This window comes from Canis aureus, chromosome 20, assembly GCF_053574225.1.
Source record: "Canis aureus isolate CA01 chromosome 20, VMU_Caureus_v.1.0, whole genome shotgun sequence".
Lineage (NCBI taxonomy): Eukaryota > Metazoa > Chordata > Mammalia > Carnivora > Canidae > Canis > Canis aureus.
The window spans coordinates 26,924,209-26,948,838 of NC_135630.1; the positions used below are offsets into that span (position 1 = coordinate 26,924,209).

Consider the following 24,630-nt stretch of genomic DNA (forward strand, 5'->3'; position numbering starts at 1 on the left):
ACATTAGTTTTAGGTGTACCTCCTGTAATTGTCACTTATGTTTATTGAAAATGCACTCACCCCAAACATAGATACCATGTGTCCCCATAGAGCACTATTACCATTCCACTGATCATATTCCTTTCACCCTCTCTCTTTTTTAATGGACGTGGAAGTCTGTCCCCTGTACTCTTCTTCACAACTATGACTATTTGTAAATTATATAAATTCAGTTTTTAAATCTCTCACATACTGGATGATTTTGTAACAATAGATTAGAGAATAAATACAATAGACTAATAGACTAAATAGAACAGAAAAAAATTTCCCTATGGGGCATTCGATACTGGGACTCCAGGATCACACCCTGAATCAAAGATAGATGCTCAACTGCTGAGCAACCCCGGCATCCCTTGCTCTTTTTTTTTTTTTTAGTTTTATAAAGCTTATTTCTGACACTACACTACAGGTAAGTACCGTGCTACTAGTTCAACACAGCAGCCCATTTTATCTTTCTTGTCTGGGACCTCAGTTGTCCAGTTTTTTTTTTTTTAGTTGTCCAGTTTTGTACTGCACTCACTGATGTGCTACCAGAATGGAAAGTCTACCAACTGCTCTCACAGTCATCAATTGCACCTGATGTGGACTTTGTGAGGTCCACAAAGTGTGTTTTGTGTGTGACAATCCGTGTGTTTCCCATTCTGCACACAAGGAAACTTAGGTCCATGAAATGGAGTAAGGACTGACATATCTGAGGTTACAGAGCCAGGGAGGACACAAAAGCAGAAGGAAAAACACACAAGGAGCTCAGATGCGACCACCAGCATGATGCATTTGGAGAATTGCATGTTGTTGTGGAAAGACTTGAATATTGGGGTATGGGGTACTGGGGTGGTCTAGGGAGATGTGGAGCCCAGTAAGAAAGGCAGCACCACGTGGTGGTTAAGATCACAGTCTCTGGTCAGACATACACATAACTGAACCTCATCCCTGCTACTTCCTCACTGTGTAACCTTCATCTTGACCCTTATAATTCCTGGCCTTTTTGCTTGTATATAAATGGGGATAACAATGATCACACTAACCTGTTGTGAGGATGAGATGGACACCAAGTTACTTGGTGTCATTCCCAAAATTTAGAAAATGCTCCAGAAATAGGAGCCTCTAGAATGTGGACCCCCCAATTCTGAATGGCCTAGCACAACCATTGAGTTGAGGCTGTGCTGGGTCACCTGACTACATCTGCTCCAATAAACTGCAGCCAGAGGGCAGAGGTTACTTGCTTCTATGGTCATTGCTGTTCCCAAGACTGATGGAGGGAGTCTCCCTGGAATGAGTCCATAGCTCCTGGTGTCTCCCTACGGAGGCCAAGAGAGCACATGAGAAAAATATTTCTTTCCAGGGATCCGTTTGAGCCCCATATGTCCTTGATGATTGGTCTTGGACACTCTACCACATCCACTCTCTCCACGCTGGATTATATGCAAGGGCATTCTTGTGAATTATGTGAAAGAAAAAGAACAGAGGCTTTGTTTATAAAACACGCAGAAGACAGACGAGGGTTACAGGAGGAAAACAAGGGGGAAGCAGAAGAACCGTAGGTGTCAGGGGGAATCCACCTGTTCCAGGTTTGCAGAGAAATGGGCCCAGAGCCTCCTTCTCAAGTTACATTAGATCCATGGGTTCTCACACTCGCCAAACCTGGGGCAAAACCTCAGGGAAGGCAGTGTGAGTGGAATGCTGTGTGTCTGACCATATGTGGTGGGAGGAGTGGGTCTATTGTAGCAGCACCCTGGGATCCCCAAGCAGAGTTCCCAGGGCTAGGCTGGATTTTGGGCATCTCCCCAGATATTCCATCGAGGACCTGGTGAGCAACATACACCTGAACCTGAGGAAGAAGGCCAAGGGATGGGGCACAGAGGAAGGAGACTTTCTCTATATGAGGTCAAGCAAGGCAGAAGTTAAGACAGGCTCATGTCCTCCTTACAATGATGCAAGGACAAGAATGTTTTCCCTCCTGATTTCAGGCCAGGATGGTCTCCAGTGACAACCAGGATATGATGCTCTGACTGGTTCCCATGGCAGTGAGGATGAACATGGCAGGATAGGCCAGGTTGGAAATACAGAAGCATCGCTCTTCAGGCTCTGTGGTGGAATTCACACTGCAAAGGGTGGACTTCTATCTGGCTCATTTGCCTCCCCCTCCTCCCTGTCCCTCAGAGGCTTGGTTCTCCAATATTCTGAAGAAATGCAGACATGGGAGATGAGTGGTGCTAGAAGCATGAGTGGGGTACAAGCTGCAGAAACCTGGGCAACAGCTATCTTTCAAGCAACCTGCCCTTTCCTTATTTAATTTCATAATATACCCATGAGAGATACAGAGAGAGACAGAAACATAAGCAGAGGGAGAAGTAGGCTCCACTGGGGAGCCCGCTGCAGGACTCAATCCCAGGACCCCAGGAGCACCCCCTGAGTGGAAAGTATATGTGTCACTAGCCACCCAGACATACCACCAGCTGCCCTTTCAGGTCAGATTTGCTTCCCAGCAAAATCCCCAGTGTTATAGATCTGGAACCTGAAGGAAGTGAGCTTATTGATGGATATTTCTATGTCCAGCCTAGGCCTGGGCAGGTGGTTGGGGAGAGACCCTGACAGCTAGCTAGGCTCTTCCTCATGGTGTTCAGTGTGGATGCACAACTGCTAGGCTAGACGCAGGGACATAGTAGTGCATAAGCTCAGCCTTGCCTTTGATGGCACTGGGTCCTCTACTCCCCAATAATGGGACTCTCCCCAGATAGGCCTCCAGGATTCTGACTTAAGGTAAGGGCCCTGAGACCTCCAAACACAAAGTTATTGTTAGTTAACACTGGGTCCTCTGGTCGCCATGCAGGCGCTTGGGTGAGAGGGTCCCGGGTGTTCAGACCCAAGCCTCCTGGAGGCCATGTATAGTGCTCATGACCCTACCCTTCTCTGCTCTAATGCACAGTGCTCCAAAGGCACAGCTCACATCTGGGGCAGATCTGCCAAACAGAGAAAACAAGAGCCACCCCAAATCAATAGTCTCCTCTCCAAGAATCCATACTGGTGACATCTGGTGTACTTCCCCATGGCTTATTTTTAGGTGAGTTCCCGCTTCTCCATACCATTAAACCATTAGGGAGAGAGTCCTTAAGCATTCTGGAGCTCAAAGGGTTCTCTCAACAACTGGATTGAGAAAAGCAAAGGACAGTTTGGGAGAAGATACATTGTCCTGAAAATAGCTCAGTGTTAAGTTTTGGAGACTTAAAGAGGTGACTTGGTGCAATCAGAAAAAAAGTAAAGAAATTAAACTTTGTGAGTAGTTATTTTTTGGAAGATGGACTGCTGCTCATACACATGGGTGGTATACACTAGTGTGTTTCCAGCTATTTGAAGGAATATTCCTATAGTGATATTATGGAGGTCACTGATACATATCCAATTAATTTTGTAAATGTCTTAATTCCACACCAATGCTTCATTGCTATTTGTTGGAACTCCTTCAGTCAAAATTCCTGTAATCTTGCCACATAGATGGAAATGTGACTGGCCCAGGAAAACTGGTTTAAATATTTTATTTTTTTAATTATTTATTTTTAAACATTTTATAACCATTCATGAGACACACACACACGCACAGAGAAAGAGAGAGGCAGAGACACAGGCAGTGGGAGAAGCAGGCTCCATGCAGGGAGCCTGAAGTGGGACTCAACCCAGGTCCAGGATCATGCCCTGGGCTGAAGGCAGGCACCATTCTACTGATCCACCCAGGCATCCAATGTTTAAAAGATGTTAATTTTTTTATTTTTTTTTAAATTTTTATTTATTTATGATAATCACAGTCACACACACACACACAGAGAGAGAGAGAGAGAGAGAGAGGCAGAGACACAGGCAGAGGGAGAAGCAGGTTTCATGCATCAACGTGGGATTCGATCCCGGGTTCCAGGATCATGCCCTGGGCCAAAGGCAGGCGCCAAACTGCTGCGCCACCCAGGGATCCCTGTTTAAAAGATTTTAGAAATGCCTTTGTGGGTTTTATTAAAATAACTTGATATTAGTGATATCTGTAAAGAATTTGAGTAAGAAGAATCATTTTCTAAATGTGAAAAGTATAACAGCAATAACTGTATTTTACATGATATGCAATGTAAATATATCATTGCATCTAAATGAATAAATATCATGGTACACATTTGATTTTACTAAAGGTTTATATTATTAAGACTAGCGACAAAATCTATACCTACTTGATGGAAAAGTATTTTTTGTTACAGCACTGGAAGCTGGACTTAGATTTGGGATTAGCATATATTGGGGTATTAAGAAGTCTGGAGTATATGGTACCAATCCTTTAATAATCTACTTTGTAAGCTTAGCATATTTTAATTATAGTACTGTTTATATCCACAAGATCCTTGAAGTGCACTGGAAGTGCTGTCAGAAAGGAATTTACATGAAAATGTGGATGCTCTTCTCTCACTGATGATGATCTGAAGATGCAGTACTTGCTTCTGCTTCTGGAATACCCCTTGTGTGTATGTACATATGCTTCATGCTTTCCACAACTCTCACTCACCCATCAGAACCTGGGGGTGGTGGTGTGCCTGAATCCCTGCCCTTGGTGGCAGTCAAGGACAGGGGAGAAAACTGGTTTGTTCTGGATTATTTCACCCAAAGGTGGAGGGGGTGGGGCTGTGCACAGGGGCACCAGGGAAGGCAGGACAATGGGGAAAGATGGAAGTGACAGTATGATGAGTATCCTGCAGAGCCAGAAACCCAAGGACCTGGAGTCAGGGGGACACAGGCCTAGCTGCGGATGAGTTGCCTGGAGCCTGGAGATGCCCTGGTTGTGTGTTGTATTGAGGCCACTACTTCATTGGTAACGTGATTGTGAAGACTTGGGGGCTGTGGTGGAGGCAGTGTCCTTAGCTGGACACAGCACAGATGGAGCAGAACATGAAGGATGGGCATCTGAGCCCATGGAGCAGGAGACCCAGCTTCAATGAGGCCAGAGAGGAGGGAGAATGTCACTCCTCCATTGGCACTGAGTCCTGGATCCCATCAAGGGGATCATGCCTGACCTCCCATGCACATATGGGTCACTTCCCTGACATCTCTGCCAACATTTGTCCCTGTGTTTAGAACTTTCTATACCAAATGTCCCTGTGACGCTGTCACTTATTCTTTCCTTCCACTAGATGCTGCTCTACAGCCACTGCAACAACCCGCATTTCTGATTCCTCAGTCCCAGTGTGGACAAGGAAGAGAGAAGATCTGGTGAGCCCTCCTCAATCTCCAGAAGGCAAATGGGGATCCGAGTGTTTACCTGGGCCCTTTGACATTGAGGTGACAGAATTAAGCAGCTATAGCTTGTGGAACACTCCGCGTGTGTCAGGCTCCTTTTGCCAAGTAGCTTTTCTCTCTCTTTTAAAAAGATTTTATTTATTTATTTCAGAGAGAAGATTGTGTGCACAAGTGTAGGCTCTGTGGGGAGGTAAAGGCAGAGATGGATGGAGGGGGAGAGGGAAAGAATTTCCAGCTGACTCCTTGGTGACCAGAGAGTCTGACTCAGGGTGCAATTTCAGTACCCTGAGATCCTGACCTAAGCTGAAACCAAGAGTTCAACAATCAACCAGCAGAGGCACCCAGGCACTCCTTCATGAATTAGTCTCTTAACTGACCCCAGGATTCTTGAAGTTTGTTCTCACCCTACATGCTGAGAAATAGAATCTCCGAGAGATGACGTGACCTCTCCAGAGTCACACAGCATATAGGTAGAGAAGCTGTGATTCGAATTGAGGTCCCCAGATTCCAAATGTCACAGGCTTAACAACTCTCCTGACCCACTGCCTAAGGCAGTTGCTAATTATTGTGTTTCTATGATGTGCTGGAGAATACAGAGATAAATAAGACAGACTCACACTCTAAATGGTTTGTGCTGTGTCCACTCTCCTGGGAAACCTGTCCTCATTTCTCTCCAGGATCTAGCACACAGCTTGGAACAGAGTAAGGCCTCAGTTACTATGGAAAAAATGATTTGCACTTATGTCAGAGACTTTTTTATTTTTAATAAGATTTTATTTATTTATTCATGCAAGACACACAGAAAGAGACAGAGGGAGAAGCAGTCATCCTGAGGGAAGCCGGATGTGGGACTGGATCCCAAGACTCCCAGGATCATGACCTGAGCTGGAGCTAGATGCTCAACCAGTGAGGTACTCAGACAACCCTATCAGATTTTCTGTGGTTCATACCCGAGATTGTAGAACACAGAGGATGTCCTGGGACCTCATATTTCTCCTATCCAGGCATCTTTTTGAGTCCTTTCTTTTGGGCGGTTGGCTGAACCCCACTGTGCCATCCCAATGGTCCCTTCTGGTCCTGGAGTATTACTCTATATAAAATGGTGGTTTAGGATGATTTTTTCCAGTGGCACATGCTTATTCATTTTCTCCATGTTCCTAGGTTTATTTGGCACCTTAAACCTTGTGCAGAATATGTTAAGTTGTCTAGATGCCTTCCCCTGAAAAATACATTTACACCTACCTTTTGCATCCAGTTTCCAAGCCTTCCTAAACCTGAAATTAAGTGTCTGTGCTGCAGAGGATTCTTGGAGGCTGAAGACCTCTCAAACCAACAGAATCACTTCCTAATGGGAGGGGGAGGGTTATTCAATCAGAAAAGTCATAAATTGCTGCCATGTGCTATGCATCACACCAGGTGCTGGGGACCACAGGGGACAGCTGCAGCATCCAGGTGAGTTAGGAGGCCACTCAGGGAAGTAGGAGTAACCCCTGGGCTCTCAGACCACAGCTTCAGACTGGGCTATGGGGCTTCTGTAGATTCCCACCTCCCTGGGGGTGCCTGGGCTTTTCTCCCTCCTGGCGTCTCAATTAGAGTCTACTGTAACAGGCTTATCCAAGATAAGCAGGATGACTCCTAGTAAGGTTCCTTAGTGCTTCTGCTCCAGAGTATATCCTACAGCCATGCAAACTCAGCTGTTGTCTGTTACAAGTTCAAAGCAACCCTCATCCTAACTCCCTCAGCAGATTGTCAGAAACCTCTTCCTCTCCTTTTTGCTGCTAATAACAATAATAACAGCTAATAATAACAAAAAGTTTAGTCATTCATTGGGCACATATATATGGAGCACTGTGGGTCCCCTGGGCCTGCGGGGTGAACAAGATCACATGTTTGGCTGAGACATGGGGTGGCCCCCCCACGATGAGATAATGCCTGGCTGCCAAGTACCAATCCTCATTTTTTAGGGTCTGAATATTCCCCAATTTTTTAGACTGCTTTAAGGAAAAAATATAAACTTCAAAAACAAGTTTTGCTTCTAAAGTGGCAATCTGCAGAATTAAGAAAACTTTGAAATATTGATGGCATCACAAAACTCAGAAAATAACATTTTTGGTATTGACTTCCATCTGTGTACCACCTCTTCCTGAATTTCTTATTTACTTATTTTGCTGGCATGGTCTTTGATCACTTCTCCATAGGACATAAATGTTTCATTTAACAGAGAACGAGCAGTGTCTGGGAGGTGTTAGGGAGCAGAAGAGGGGGAGGGAGGGGAACAAGCAGACTCCCTCCTAACACAAAGCCTAACATAGGGCTTCAACAATGACCCTGAGATCATGACCTGAGCAGAAATCAAGAGTCAGATGTTTAACCTACCTAAGCACCCCACGGGAGTGCTTTTTCTAATATAATCCTTTTTCAAAAAGAAATATTTATTCATTTATTTATTTATTTATTTGTTTGTTTGTTTGTTTATTTATTTATTTATGAGAGACACACAGAGAGAGAGAGAGGCAGAGACACCGGCAGAGGGAGAAGGAGGCTCCTCGCAGGGCTCCTGATGTTGAATTTGATCCTGGATTTGGGATCATGCCCTTAACCCAAAAGCAGATGCCCAACCTCTGAGCCACCCAGGCATCTCTCTAATATGTTCTATTCAACAAGTAAAATAGACATCAGTCTTCCTTCTAACAGAAAAGAGTGAAATTGGTTCTTTCTTAGCCATAGTTTAGAAAGGGATGTGTCACATGTCCTCAGTGGTGACACTATCTAACTTTTTGAGATTGTTGTCATATGTGGGACAGATACTGAACTTCTGTCAGTAATATCCATAATCTGAATATTTTTAGTTTTCTTTGTGAACTGATTAAATTTTAATACTCTGTAGGAAGGTCAGTCATTAATTAGTTTTTCAATGGAGACAGAACGTAAAGACTGCTAACTCTGGGAAACGAACTAGGGGTGGTAGAAGGGGAGGAGGGCGGGGGGTGGGAGTGAATGGGTGACGGGCACTGGGGGTTATTCTGTATGTTAGTAAATTGAACACCAATAAAAAATAAATTAAAAAAAAAGAGTTTTGTAAAGAGTTTTCCATTGACTTGATTTTGTGTGAAACCAGGTGGAAACTCTTTCTATTGTTCAAGATCTTTAATATTTACTTCCTTTCTTAATTTTATTCATTTACAAATAAAGTTCAGTAAGTTTCAGAATGGATTTTATTTATTTATGTATTTATTTGTTTGTTTATTTATTATCTATTTATTTATTTGAGGGAGAGAATGGAAAGGGATGGAAAGAGAGAGAGAACATAGCTGGGGGGAGAGTTAGAAGGAGAAGTAGACTACCCATGAAGAGGGAGCACAACATGGAGCAAATCCTGAACATGGGATCATGCCCTGTCCCCAAGGAGTTCAATTAAGTGTTTCCACTAGTAACCTACAAATCAAATATGATCATCATTAATAGTACTTATTGTGAATTTATTATTTGGATGTAAACCTACTGTAAAACATCAATAGATGTTTTAATCAATTGATGATATTTTAATCAATAGATTTATTACCTAGAATAAAAGTGATCTTTACTACTATTAATGATTTTAGAAAGCCAGATGGAACATAGTGTTTGAGATAATGTCTCACAAAGTCAGTGAAAGGACATCTGGAGGAAATTGTTTGTCCCTAAGGATGTGTCTCTCCAGTCCACTCAGGATGGTTACTACAACATTCCTCAACAAAGCAGGAGTAAATGTTGTTGAGAGAAAGTACCCCATCACAATCTGTAACAAGCTTCGCTGTCTCCAATGGCAAACATCCTCTTAAATAAGGTTATTCTTGGTAAGAGACAACCACTCAGCACTCTTCCCAAATAGACATTGACTGATTTTCATCAGAATCTGTGTGCAAAGCAACCAAGAAAGCGACATTCATTCCTTGGTCAAAAATACTCAAGCTCACTTTGACAATATTTATCAAATCTTCTTCTGTGATGTTCTTGATAAACACTTTCTTTAAGAATGGATCATGGGAAGAAGCCTGGGTGACTCAGCGGTTGAGCCTCTTCCTTTGAATTGGGGCATGATTCAGGGTCTGGGGATCAAGTCCCATTTCGGGCTCCTTGCAGGGAGCCTGCTTCTCCCTCTCCCTGTGTCTCTGTTTCTCTGTGTGTCTGTTAAATAAATAAATAAATAAATAAATAAATAAATAAATAAATAAGCAAGATGGCGGAAGAGTAGGGTCCCCAAATCACCTGTCTCCACCAAATAAACTAGAAAACTTTCAAATCATCCTGAAAAATCTACAAATTCGACCTGAGATTTAAAGATAGACCAGCTGGAACGCTACAGTGAGAAGAGTTCACGCTTCTATCAAGGTAGGAACACAGGGAAAAAGAAATAAAGAAACAAAAGGCATTCAAGGGGGAGGGGCCCTGCTAGGAGCTGGGCTAAGGCCGGGGTGAGTGTCCCCAGGACAGGAAAGCCCCATCCTGGAGAAGCAGGAGCTGCACCAGCCTTCTGGGGCAGAAAGGCGCCCGCAGGGAGTTAGAGCAGGAACGGGGAGGGCGGGGATGCCCTCGGGCTCCCTGGGACACTAACAGACACCTGTGCGCCCAGGAGGGTGCACCATACCCCAAGGCCGAGCTCCCTAAAAGACTGCAGCATGCACGGTGGGACCCGGGAGCAGCTCAGAGGGGCTCTGGCGGTGGCTCTGCGGAAGGGGCTGTGAGGCCGGGAGCAGCTCGGAGGCGGCTCCTCCAAAGGAAGAGGCTCCATGCGGTGGGAGCTGCGCAGCTCCAGGAGCAGCTCGGAGGGGCAAGGGCGGCGGCTCTGCGCAGACGGGGCTGTGTGGCCTGGAGCAGCTCGGAGGCGTTCCGGCAGAGGAAGAGGCTCCATGAGGAGGGGCCTGCATCGCTCCAGGAGCAGCTCAGAGGGGCTCGGGTGGCAGTTCCGTGGAGAGGGCTGCATGGCCGGAGCACGAATCCAACAGCACAGGCCGGGGAGCCCAGGGCGCCGGGGACAAAAACTGGGATCCGTCATCCCCACAACAGGCAGAGGCTGGAAGGGCCCAGGACAGCAAGGACGCTTCTGCCCCAAGCTGAGCAGAGCAGAGGCCCCGCTCCCCGGAGCCTCCAGGTGCTGCAGGTGGAGTGCTTCAGAGTTCCTGTGGGGGCTGAATCCAGGTTTCCAGAGCTGCCGCTGCCACCATGGTTGTTTCTCCTAGGGCCTCACAGAGTAAACAACACCTACTGAGCCCTGCACCAGACAGAGGGAAGAGCAGCTCCCCCAAGTGCTGACACCTGAAAATCATCACAACAGGCCCCTACCTCAGAAGACCATCTAGACGGACAAGTTCCAGGGGAAGTCAAGGGACTTAAAGTGTACAGAATTAGAAGATACTCCCCCATGTTTTTTTTTCTCGCTTTTTGATTTCTGTTTGCTTCTCCCATGCTTTTATTCCTTTCATTCTTTTTCTTTCTCTTTTTCTTCTCTTATTTTCTTTTTTCTTTTTCCATTTTTCTTTTCTATCCTTTTTTCTCTTTTTCTCCTTTTCCCAATACAACTTGTTTTTTGGCCATTCTGCATTGAGCAAAATGACTAGAAGGAAAACCTCACCTCAAACGAAAGAATCAGAAACAGTCCTCTCTCACACTCAGTTACAAAATCTGGATTACAATTCAATGTCAGAAAGCCAATTCAGAAGCACTATCATACAGCTACTGGTGGCTCTAGAAAAAAGCATAAAGGACTCAAGACACTTCATGACTGAGGAATTTAGATCCAATCAGGCAGAAATTAAAAATCAATTGAATGAGATGCAATCCAAACTAGAAGTCCTAACGATGAGGGTTAACGAGGTGGAAAAATGAGTGAGTGACATAGAAGACAAGTTGATGGCAAAGAGGGAAACTGAGGGAAAAAGAGACAGACAATAAAAAGACCATAAGGTTAGATTAAGGGAAATAAACAACAGCCTGAGGAAGAAAAACCTACATTTAATTGGGGTTGCCGACAGCGCCAAAAGGGACAGAGGGCCGAAATAAGTATTTAAATAAATCATAGCTGAAAACTTTCCTAATCTGGGAAGGAAAACAGGCATTCAGATGCAGGAAATAGAGAGATCCCCCATAAAATCAATAAAAAACGTTCAACACCTCAACATCTAATAGTGAAGTTTGCAAATGCCAAAGATAAAGAGAAGATCCTTAAAGCAGCAAGACACAAAAAATCCCTCACTTTTATGGGGAGGAGTATTAGGGTAACAGCAGACCTATCCACAGAGACCTGGCAGGCCAGAAAGGGCTGGCAGGATATATTCAGGGTCCTAAATGAGAAGAACATGCAACCAAGAATACTTTCTCCAGCAAGGCTCTCATTCAAAATGGAAGGAGAGATAAAGAGCTTCCAAGACAGGCAGCAACTAAAAGAATATGTGACCTCCAAACCAGCTCTGCAAGAAATTTTAAGGGGGACTCTTAAAATTCCCCTTAAAGAAGAAGTTCAGTGGAACAATCCACAAAAACACGGACTGAATAGATATCATGATGACACTAAACTCATATCTGTCAATAGTAACTCTGAACGTGAATGGGCTTAATGACCCCATCAAAAGGCGCAGGCTTTCAGACTGGATAAAAAAGCAGGACCCATCTATTTGCTGTCTACAAGAGACTCATTTTAGACAGAAGGACACCTACAGCCTGAAAATAAAAGGTTGGAGAACAATTTACTATTCAAATGGTCCTCAAAAGAAAGCAGGGGTAGCCATCCTTATATCAGATAAACTAAAATTTACCCCAAAGACTGTAGTGACAGATGAAGAGGAACAGTATCTCATACTTAAATGATCTATCCAACAAGAGGACTTATAATTCTCAACATATATGCGCCGAATGTGGGAGCTGCCAAATATTTAAACCAATTAATAACCAAAGTGAAGAAATACAGAGATAATAATACACTTATATTGGTGACTTCAATCTAGCTCTTTCTACCTTCTATAGGTCTTCTAAGCATAACATCTCCAAAGAAACGAGAGCTTTAAATGATACACTGGACCAGATGGATTTCACATATATCTACAGAACTTTACATCCAAACTCAACTGAATACACATTATTCTCCAGTGCACACGGAATATTTTCCAGAATAGACCACATAATGGGGAACAAATTGGGTCTGAACAGATACCAAAACATTGGGATCGTCCCCTGCATATTCTCAGACCATAATGCCTTGAAATTAGAACTAAATCACAACGGGATCCCTGGGTGGCGCAGCGGTTTGGCGCCTGCCTTTGGCCCAGGGCGCGATCCTGGAGACCCGGGATCGAATCCCACATCGGCTCCCGGCGCATGGAGCCTGCTTCTCCCTCTGCCTGTGTCTCTGCCTCTCTCTCTCTCTCTCTGTAACTATCATAAATAAATAAAAATTTTAAAAAAAAATTTAAAAAAAAGAACTAAATCACAACAAGAAGTTTGGAAGGACCTCAAACACGTGGAGGTTAAGGACCATCCTGCTAAAAGATGAAATGGTCAACCAGGAAATTAAGGAAGAATTAAAAAGATTCATGGAAACTAATGAGAATGAAGATACAACCGTTCCAAATCTTTGGGATACAACCAAAGCAGTCCTAAGGCGGAAATAATCGCAATAAAAGCATCCATTCAAAAACTGGAAAAAACTCAAATACAAAAGCTAACCTTACACATAAAGGAGCTAGAGAAAAAACAGTAGATGGATCTTACATCCAGTAGAAGAAGAGAGTTAATTAAAATTCAAGCAGAACTCAATGAAATCAAGACCAGGAGAACTGTGGAACAGATCAACAGAACCAGGAGTTCGTTCTTTGAAAGAATTAACAAGACAGATAAACCATTAGCCAACCTTATTAAAAAGAAGAGAGAGAAGACTCATATTAATAAAATCATGAATGAGAAAGGAGAGATCACTACCAACACCAAGGATACAAAGGATTTTAAAAACCTATTATGAACAGCTATACGCCTGTAAATTAGGCAATCTAGAAGAAATGGAGGCATTCCTGGAAAGCCACAAACTACCAAAATTCGAACAGGAAGAAATAGAAAACATGAAGAGGCCAGTAACCAGGGAGGAAATTGAAGCAGTCATCAAAAACCTCCCAAGACACAAGAGTCCAGTGCCAGATGGCTTCCCAGGGGAATTCTATACAGTGTTTAAAGAAGAAATCATACCTATTCTACTAAAGCTGTTTGGAAAGATAGAAAGAGATGGAGTACTTCCAAATTCGTTCTATGAGACTAGCATCACCTTAATTCCAAAACCAGACAAAGACCCCACCAAAAAGGAGAATTACAGACCAATATCCCTGATGAACATGGACGCGAAAATTCTCAACAACATACTAGCCAATAGGATCCAACAGTACATTAAGAAAATTATTCACCAAGACCAGGTAGGATTTATCCCTGGGACACAAGGCTGGTTAAACACTCGTAAAACACTCAATGTGATTCATCATAAAAGCAAGAGAAAAACGAAGAACCATAGGATCCTCTCATTAGATGCAGAGAAAGCATTTGACAAAATACAGCATCCATTCTTGATCAAAGATAGAGGGAACTTTCCTCGACATCTTAAAAGCCATCTACATAAAGCCCACAGCAAATATCATTCTCAATGAGGAAGCACTGGGAGCCTTTCCCCTAAGATCAGGAACAAGACAGGGATGTCCACTCTCACCACTGCTGTTCAACATAGTATTGGAAGTCCTACCCTCAGCAATCAGGCAACAAAAAGATATTAAAAGCATTCAAATTGGCAAAGAAGAAGTCAAACTCACCCTCTTCGCCGATGACATAATACTCTACATAGAAAACCCAAAAGCCTCCACCCCAAGATTGATAGAACTCATAACAGCAATTTGGTAGTGTGGCAGGTTACAAAATCAATGCCCAGAAATCTGTGGCATTTCTGTACATTAACAATGAGAGTGAAGAAAGAGAAATTAAGGAGTCAATCCCATTTACAATTGCAACCAAAAGCATAAAATACCTAGCAATAAACCTAACCAAAGAGGTAAAGGATCTATACCCTAAAAACTATAAAACACTTCAGAAAGAAATTGAGGAAGACACAGAGATGGAAAAATATTCTATGCTCAAAGATTGGCAGAATTAATATTGTGAAAATGTCAATGTTATCCAGGGCAATTTACACGGTTAATGCAATCCCTATCAAAATACCATGGACTTTCTTCAGAGAGTTAGAACAAATTATTTTAAGATTTGTGTGGAACCAAAAAAGACCCCGAATAGCTAGGGGAATTTTATTTTTGTATTTTTTTATTTTTTTAACATATTATTTTATTTTATTTTTTATTTTTTATTTTTTTAAATTTATTTTTTATTGGTGTTCAATTTACTAACATACAGAATAACCCCCAGTGCCCGTCACCCATTCACTCCCACCCCCGCCCTCCTCCCCTTCTACCACCCCTAGTTCATTTCCCAGAGTTAGCAGTCTTTACGTTCTGTCTCCCTTTCTGATATTTCCCACACATTTCTTCTCCCTTCCCTTATATTCCCTTTCACTATTATTTATATTCCCCAAATGAATGAGAACATATAATGTTTGTCCTTCTCCGACTGACTTACTTCACTCAGCATAATACCCTCCAGTTCCATCCACGTTGAAGCAAATGGTGGGTATTTGTCATTTCTAATGGCTGAGGAATATTCCATTGTATACATAAACCACATCTTCTTTATCCATTCATCTTTCGTTGGACACCGAGGCTCCTTCCACAGTTTGGCTATTGTGGCCATTGCTGCTATAAACATCGGGGTGCAGGTGTCCCGGCGTTTCATTGCATTTGTATCTTTGGGGTAAATCCCCAACAGGGCAATTGCTGGGTCGTAGGGCAGGTCTATTTTTAACTGTTTGAGGAACCTCCACACAGTTTTCCAGAGTGGCTGCGCCAGTTCACATTCCCACCAACAGTGTATGAGGGTTCCCTTTTCTCCGCATCCTCTCCAACATTTGTGGTTTCCTGCCTTGTTAATTTTCCCCATTCTCACTGGTGTGAGGTGGGATCTCATTGTGGTTTTGATTTGTATTTCCCTGATGGCAAGTGATGCAGAGCATTTTCTCATGTGCATGTTGGCCATGTCTATGTCTTCCTCTGTGAGATTTCTGTTCATGTCTTTTGCCCATTTCATGATTGGATTGTTTATTTCTTTGGTGTTGAGTTTAATAAGTTCTTTATAGATCTTGGAAACTAGCCCTTTATCTTATATGTCATTTGCAAATATCGTCTCCCATTCTGTAGGTTGTCTTTGAGTTTTGTTGACTGTATCCTTTGCTGTGCAAAAGCTTCTTATCTTGATGAAGTCCCAATAGTTCAATTTTGCTTTTGTTTCTTTTGCCTTCGTGGATGTATCTTGCAAGAAGTTACTGTGGCCGAGTTCAAAAAGGGTGTTGCCTGTGTTCTCCTCTAGGATTTTGATGGAATCTTGTCTCACATTTAGATCTTTCATCCATTTTGAGTTTGTCTTTGTGTATGGTGCAAGAGAGTGGTCTAGTTTCATTCTTCTGCATGTGGATGTCCAATTTTCCCAGCACCATTTATTGAAGAGACTGTCTTTCTACCAATGGATAGTCTTTCCTCCTTTATCGAATATTAGTTGCCCATAAAGTTCAGGGTCCACTTCTGGATTCTCTATTCTGTTCCACTGATCTATGTGTCTGTTTTTGTGCCAGTACCACACTGTCTTGATGACCACAGCTTTGTAGTACAACCTGAAATCTGGCATTGTGATGCCCCTAGATATGGTTTTCTTTTTTAAAATTCCCCTGGCTATTCGGGGTCTTTTCTGATTCCACACAAATCTTAAAATAATTTGTTCTAACTCTCTAAGAAAGTCCATGGTATTTTGATAGGGATTGCATTAAACGTGTATATTGCCCTGGGTAACATTGACATTTTCACAATATTAATTCTGCCAATCCATGAGCATGGAATATTTTTCCATCTCCTTGTGTCTTCCTCAATTTCTTTCAGAAGTGTTCTATAGTTTTGAGGGTATAGATCCTTTACATCTTTGGTTAGGTTTATTCCTAGGTATCTTATGCTTTTGGGTGCAATTGTAAATGGGATTGACTCCTTAATTTCTATTTCTTCAGTCTCATTGTTAGTGTATAGAAATGCCACTGATTTCTGGGCATTGATTTTGTATCCTGCCACGCTACCGAATTGCTGTATGAGTTCTAGCAATCTTGGGGTGGAGACTTTTGGGTTTTCTATGTAGAGTATCATGTCATCAGCGAAGAGGGAGAGTTTGACTTCTTCTTTGCCAATTTGAATGCCTTTAATGTCTTTTTGTTGTCTGATTGCTGAGGCTAGGACTTCCAGTACTATGTTGAATAGCAGTGGTGAGAGTGGACATCCCTGTCTTGTTCCTGATCTTAGGGGAAAGGCTCCCAGTGCTTCCCCATTGAGAATGATATTTGCTGTGGGCTTTTCATAGATGGCTTTTAAGATGTCGAGGAATGTTCCCTCTATCCCTACACTCTGAAGAGTTTTGATCAGAAATGGATGCTGTATTTTGTCCGATGCTTTCTCTGCATCTAATGAGAGGATCATATGGTTCTTGGTTTTTCTCTTGCTGATATGATGAATCACGTTGATTGTTTTACGGGTGTTGAACCAGCCTTGTGTCCCAGGGATAAATCCTACTTGGTCATGGTGAATAATTTTCTTAATGTACTGTTGGATCCTATTGGCCAGTATCTTGTTGAGAATTTTTGCATCCATGTTCATCAGGGATATTGGTCTCTAATTCTCCTTTTTGGTGGGGTCTTTGTCTGGTTTTGGAATTAAGGTGATGCTGGCCTCATAGAATGAATTTGGAAGTACTCCATCTCTTTCTATCTTTCCAAACAGCTTTAGGAGAATAGGTATGGTTTCTTCTTTAAACGTTTGATAAAATTCCCCTGGGAAGCCATCTGGCCCTGGACTCTTGTGTCTTGGGAGGTTTTTGATGACTGCTTCAATTTCCTCCCTGGTTATTGGCCTGTTCAGGTTTTCTATTTCTTCCTGTTCCAGTTTTGGTAGTTTGTGGCTTTCCAGGAATGCGTCCATTTCTTCTAGATTGTCTAATTTATTGGCATATAGCTATTCATAATATGTTTTTAAAATCGTTTGTATTTCCTTGGTGTTGGTAGTGATCTCTCCTTTCTCATTCATGATTTTATTAATTTGAGTCTTCTCTCTCTTCTTTTTAATAAGGCTGGCTAATGGTTTATCTATCTTATTAATTCTTTCAAAGAACCAACTCCTGTTTCTGTTGATCTGTTCCACAGTTCTTCTGGTCTCCATTTCATTGAGTTCTGCTCGAATCTTTATTAACTCCCTTCTTCTCTTGGGTGTAGGATCTATTTGCTGTTTTTTCTCTAGCTCCTTTATGTGTAAGGTTAGCTTTTGTATTTGAGTTCTTTCCAGTTTTTGAATGGATGCTTTTATTGCGATATATTTCCCCCTTAGGACTGCTTTTGCTGCATCCCAAAGATTTTGGATGGTTGTATCTTCATTCTCATTAGTTTCCATGAATCTTTTTAATTCTTCCTTAATATCCTGGTTGACCCTTTCATCTTTTAGCAGGATGGTCCTTAACCTCCACGTGTTTGAGGTCCTTCCAAACTTCTTGTTGTGATTTAGTTCTAATTTCAAGGCATTATGGTCTGAGAATATGCAGGGGACGATCCCAATCTTTTGGTATGGGTTCAGACCCAATTTGTGACCCAATATGTGGTCTATTCTGGAGAAAGTTCCATGTGCACTTGAGAAGAATGTGTATTCAGTTGAGTTTGGATGTAAAGTTCTGTAGATATCTGTGAAATCCATCTGGTCCAGTGTATCATTTAAAGCTCTCGTTTCTTTGGAGATGTTGTGCTTAGAAGACCTATCGAGTATAGAAAGAGCTAGAAGAAGTCACCAAGTATAAGTGTATTATTATCTAAGTATTTCTTCACTTTGGTTAATAATTGATTGATATATTTGGCAGCTCCCACATTCGGGGCATATATATTGAGGATTGTTAAGTCCTCTTGCTGTATAGATCCTTTAAGTATGATATAGTGTCCCTCTTCATCTCTCACTACAGTCTTTGGGGTAAATTTTAGTTTATCTGATATAAGGATACCTACCCCTGCTTTCTTTTGAGGACCATTCGAATGGTAAATGGTTCTCCAACCTTTTATTTTCAGGCTGTAGGTGTCCTTCTGTCTAAAATGAGTCTCTTGTAGACAGCAAATAGATGGGTCCTGCTTTTTTATCCAGTCTGAAAGCCTGCGCCTTTTGATGGGGTCATTAAGCCCATTCACGTTCAGAGTTACTATTGACAGATATGAGTTTAGTGTCATCATGATAACTATTCAGTCCTTGTTTTTGTGGACTGTTCCACTGAACTTCTTCTTAAAGGGGAATTTTAAGAGTCCCCCTTAAAATTTCTTGCAGAGCTGGTTTGGAGGTCACATATTCTTTTAGTTGCTGCCTGTCTTGGAAGCTCTTTATCTCTCCTTCTATTCTGAATGAGAGCCTTGCTGGAGAAAGTATTCTTGGTTGCATGTTCTTCTCATTTAGGACCCTGAATATATCCTGCCAGCCCTTTCTGGCCTGCCAGGTCTCTGTGGAGAGGTCTGCTGTTACCCTAATACTCCTCCCCATAAAAGTCAGGGATTTCTTGTCTCTTGCTGCTTTAAGGATCTTCTCTTTATCTTTGGAATTTGCAAGCTTCACTATTAAATGTCGAGGTGTTGAACGGTTTTTATTGATTTTAGGGGGGGATCTCTCTATTTCCTGGATCTGAATGCCTGTTTCCCTTCCCAGATTAGGAAAGTTTTCAGCTAGAATTTGTTCAAATACATATTCTGGCCCTCTGTCCCTTTCGGCACCCTCGGGAACCCCAATTAAACGTAGGTTTTTCTTCCTCAGGCTGTCGTTTATTTCCCTTAATCTATCTTCATGGTCTTTTAATTGTTTGTCTATTTTTTCCTCAGTTTCCCTCTTTGCTATCAACTTGTCTTCTATGTCACTCACTTGTTCTTCCACCTCGTTAACCCTCGTCGTTAGGACTTCTAGTTTGGATTGCATCTCATTCAATTGATTTTTAATTTCTGCCTGATTAGCTCTAAATTCTGCAGTCATGAAGTCTCTTGAGTCCTTTATGCTTTTTTCTAGAGCCACCAGTAGCTGTATAATAGTGCTTCTGAATTGGCTTTCTGACATTGAATTGTAATCCAGATTTTGTAACTCTGTGGGAGAGAGGACTGTTTCTGATTCTTTCTTTTGAGGTGAGGTTTTCCTTCTAGTCATTTTGCTCAGTGCAGAGTGGCCAAAAGCAAGTTGTATTGGGAAAAGGAGAAAAAGATAGGAGAGAAAGAAGGAAAGAAAAGAGAAAGAGAAAAAAAAGGAAGAAAAGAAAAACGAAAAAAAAAGAAAAAGAGAAAGAAAAAGAAAGAAAGAAAGAAGAAAAAAGGGGGGTGGGGGAAGGAAACAAATCAAAAAGCAAAAAAAAAAAAAAAAAAAAAAGAACCACGGGGGAGTATCTTCTGATTCTGCGTACTTTAAGTCCCTTGGCTTCCCCTGGAAGTTGTCAGTCCGTCTAGCTGGTCTTCTGGGGGAGGGGCCTGCTGTGCTGATTTTCAGGTGTTAGCAGTTGGGGGGGCTGCTGTGCCCCCTGCCTGGTGCAGGGCTCAGTGGGGGTTTTTTACCCCGTGAGGCCCCAGGGGCAACAGCCCTAGTGGCGGGGCCAGCTCTGGAAACCTGGATTCAGCCCCCACAGGAACTCCGGAGCTCTCGGTCTGCAGGGCCTGGAGGCTCCGGGGCGGGGCCGCTGCTCTGCTCAGCTCGGGGCAGGAGCGTCCTCGCTGTCCTGGGCCCTCCCGGCCTCTGCCTGTCCCGGGGGGAGGCCGGATCCTGGGCTGTGTCCGGGCGCCCACGCTGTTGGATTCGCGCTCCCGGCCGCGCAACCCCCTCCGCGGAGCCGCCGCCCAAGTCCCTCCGAGCTGCTCCTGGAACCGTGCAGCCCCCTCCGCACGGAGCCTCTTCCTCTGTCCGAGCCCCTCCGAGCTGCTCCCGGGACCGCGCAGCCCCCTTTGTGGAGCAGCCGCCCGAGCCCCTCTGAGCTGCTCCCGCCCCGCAGCCCCCTCCGCGGAGCCGCCCCCAAGCCCCCCGAGCTGCTCCCGCCCCGCAGCCCCCTCCACGGAGCCGCCCCCGAGCCCCCCAAGCTGCTCCCGCCCCGCAGCCCCCTCCGCCGAGCCCCCCCCCCGAGCCCCCCCCCCGAGCCCCCCCGAGCTGCTCGGGGTCCCGCCGTGCGTGCTGCAGCCCTTGGGGAGCTCGGCGCACCCTCCCGGGGCGCAGGTGCCTGTTAGTGTCCCCGGGAGCCCGAGGGCATCCCCGCCTCCTGGGTCTTGCTCCAACTCCCTGCGAGCCCCTTTCCCCCGGGAAGGTCGGTGCAGCTCCTGCTTCTCCGGGACGGGGCTCTCCTGTCCTGGGGACACTCGCCCTGGCCTCAGCCCGGCTCCTCGTGGGGCCCCTCCCCCTTGGAGGCCTTTTGTTTCTTTATTTCTTTTTCCCCGTCTTCTTACCTTGATAGAAGCGCGAACTCTTCTCACTGTAGCATTCCAGGTGTTCTCTCTTTAATTCTCAGGCCGAATTCATAGATTTTCAGGATAATTTGAAGGTTTTCTAGGTAATTTGGTGGAGACAGGTGATTTGGAGACCCTACTCTTCCGCCCTCTTGCCCCTCTCCCCTCATTCTTTGTTTTAAGCAAGGATTTGTAAGTAGTGGTCTATGAGAAATTATATCTCACAATACACATCCCTAAATCTGCTCCACAAAAAATACAAAAGGTAATTTCTCACACTGAAGGAAAATTTTCTACTTGAAGTACAGTCTGTATGTAGGAAATAAAAGTAAAAATGTTTGTGTGTATATGTGTGTGTAATATACATGCTAACTATTTATGCATTTTTGAATATAGATATATAAATGAATATAAATATATATAAACATTAAAAGGGTAAATGAAAATTGACTTTTAAAAATAAAAATTAGTGTGGTTGCAGACATGTAGAATTAAAACATATGAGGGTAATAATAATAAGGCAGAGTGACAAATCAATCTCGTGAGTCTTAAGACTGAGAGGTTAGAAGTATGAAAACTGCTATCAGCCACACAACTCTAAGTAGAGGGTATATGTATTGAATCTGTAGCTTGACTGCCAATTAAATTGAAAAAAATATGTATAATCTGTGTACACTAACCTAGAAATAGATATAAATTTCTACATATATGTGTAACTATATATGTTAGCACAGGAGAAGTAAAACATTAAAAATATTTCATCAAAAAAAAAGAAATAAAGCTAAATCTAAAAGGTATAGTCATCAAACAATATGATCTAGATATCACTAAAGACAACAGAGAAGAGAATGGAATAATTAAAAATAATTCATGAGAACAAAAGCACAAAGAGTGATAAAGTAACAAATAGAAGAATGCTGACACAAAACAGCAAGAGTTGAATTATGATTATGCACCAATGATTCATGAAATATAAGTAGACTAAAAAAAAAAGCAAATTTCAGCAAATAAGGCAGACTGAAATAAAATGAAAGATGGAATTCCATGCTGTTGACAAGTAGCACATGCAGACTGAAAATAAAAAGTTGAAAATAAAAGGTTGGAAAAATGAACACCTTGCAGAGACAAACCAAAGAAAGCAGTGGTGCTCTATTACTATAAGACAAAGCTGACTCCAAGTGAAGAATTACTACCTGAGACAAAGTGGAATATTTATTAATTAAGAGGGTCAGGGCAGCGAGATAATACAAAAATCCTATATTTATATGCACATATAAACATGACCTCAAAATAAAAGGAAGAAACAGACAAATCCCATACTGGAGTTATACACATAACTCTTTAACTGCTAGAATAAGAAGGAAAACCCAGTCGCAATACGGAGACTAGAACAACATGACTACCAAACAGAACAAATATATCCAACAGTACACACAACTCAGAATATACATCCCATGGCATTTCAGACAAAATGATCACCAGAATAGACTGTATGGTGGATGAGGAACCAAGTGTCAACAAATAGTAAAGACTGAACTCACACTGACTGTGCCCTCTGAAAAGTGTGGATTTCAATGTGAAATCAATGACATGGAGAGAACTGAGATTCCCTTTCCTACTTGGACTGAAGCAACACACTTCTACATGAGCCATGGGTCAAAACACACATCACAGAAAATTTCAGAAAGAATTCTGGACTGACTAGTAATAAAAATAGAATTTTGCATGGGATGTAGGTTAGATGGATAAAGAAAGTTTCATGTGTCTATATTAGAAAAGAAGAAATGCTGAAAATCAATTAAGGAAGCTTCTCCTATAAGAAGCCAGAGAAGAATAGTAATTGGGCACCTGGGGGGCTCAGATAGTTGAGCATCTGCCTTTGGCTCAGGTCATGATCCTTGGGTCCTGGGATTGAGTTCTGCATCAGGGTCTCTGCTCAGCAGGGGGGCCTGCTTCTCCCTCTCTCTCTGCCTTTCCCTCAGCTTATGCTCTCTCTCTCTCTGTATCACACACACTCTCCCCCTCTTAAATAAATAAATAAATAAATAGTAAATAGAACAAAAGAAAGTAGAAGCAACTACAGTACAAATATTAAAGCAGAACTTCATTAAAAGAAAGCAGATGCATGCTAGAGAAAATCAGTAAAGCTAAAAGTTGGTGGTCTGATAAACTTAGATTAATGTGATAAAAAAAAATAAGATTCGGCAACAGAAATGGTAAGCACTGGAAATATAATGATAGAGACCTATGAAGTGCTGGGACAGGAAGCTCTGCCCAGATTGTCAGCATCACGTACAACTGCATGGTAGAAAGCAGCTACCTCACTCAGTGTGTCTGGTGTTGCTTCTTAGGGATTCCCCTGGCCTTTCCCTTTTGGCCACCAGATGGCAAAACATATCCAGACGTCACTGCCACTGCCACTCCAGCCTTGAACACTTCTGTCAGGAACCTGTTCTGGCCACTTTGATGCTTCCAAAACCCAGATGCATGCGCCCACTTTTACCAGAAAAGTGAGGAGCTTCCTTCCTTAAGTAGCTTATTCTCCACTGAAATTCCATCAGGCAGATCTGCCTGGTGGAGCTTGTGCCTCTGCTGTAATTCTGTATTCTTTAGAGTTCTCTTTTATCCTTGTGATAGCAAAGCACCTTTCTTTTTCAGGTAATAATTCATCCTAGTAAATTGGCCCTGTCTCTTACAGAAATGGTTCAATATTCACAAATCAAACAATATAATATATTACATTATTAAAAGAAAGGATAAGAAGCATATGACCCTCTCACAAAAAGCATTTAACAGAATATAGTAGCATTACTTGATTAAAAAAAACCTCAACAAAGAGGGATAGATGGAACATACCTCAACTTTAGAAAGGCCATATATAGAAGACCCACAACTAATATTGCCTTCAATGGGGAAAAATCGAGAGTCTTTCTCCTATGGTCAAGAAAAGTCAGGGATGTCCAGTCTCACAATTACTACTGAACACAGTATTGGAAGTCCCAGCCTCAGCAGTCAGACAACACAAAGAAATCAAAGGCATCTAAAATGTCGAGGAAGTAGTCAAAATCTCACTATTCGCAGAGAACTTGGTACTCCATATAAAACCTGAAAGACTCCACCAAAACCAGTTACTACTAATATATGAAACCAGTAAAGTTGCAGGATATAAAATCAATGTATTAAAATCTGTTGCATTTCTATCACCAATAATGAACATCAAAAAAGAAATCAAGGATTTGATCCCATTTGCAATTATATAAAAAAATAGGATTCGTAGGAATAAAACCAACCAAGTTGATAAAAGATCTGTACTCTGAAAACTATAGAACACTTTTGGAAGAGACAAGGAAGACACAAAGAAATGGAAGGATATTGCATGCTCATGGATTGGAAAAACAAACATCATTAAAATGCTTATACTACCCAAAGCAATCTATACATTCAATGCAATCCCTATCAAAATAGCACGGGCATTTTTACAGACCTGGTAAAAATAATCCTAAAATTTTTGTGGAACCAGAAGAGATCCTAAATGATGAACATAATGTTGAAAGAGAAAAGCAAAGCTGGAGGCATCACAATTATGAACTTCAAGCTGGATTACAGAGCTGTGACTATCAAGACAGTATGGTACTGGCACAAAATCAGACATGTAGATCAATGGAACAGAATACAGAACCCAGAAATGAACACTCAATGAA

At 42.5% G+C, this 24,630-nt stretch overlaps 1 protein-coding gene across 10 annotated transcripts in view; it reads left to right on the forward strand.

Moving 5' to 3' along the window:
* The window catches only part of LOC144291601 (cryptic protein-like), an 81,683-nt gene that overhangs the window by 10,108 nt on the left and 46,945 nt on the right, over positions 1-24,630 (forward strand). For 5 of the 10 annotated variants that reach the window (XM_077861202.1, XM_077861208.1, XM_077861203.1 and 2 more), the window contains 4 exons: positions 2,966-3,100; positions 4,412-4,535; positions 5,199-5,277; positions 6,099-6,215. The gene's annotated coding sequence lies outside the window, so the exon portion shown is untranslated. Of the gene's footprint in view, positions 1-1,796; positions 2,093-2,965; positions 3,101-4,411; positions 4,536-5,198; positions 5,278-6,098; positions 6,216-6,465; positions 8,271-24,630 lie in introns of those variants that run through there. The other 5 variants (XM_077861204.1, XM_077861205.1, XR_013358943.1 and 2 more) reach the window with 4 other exon arrangements.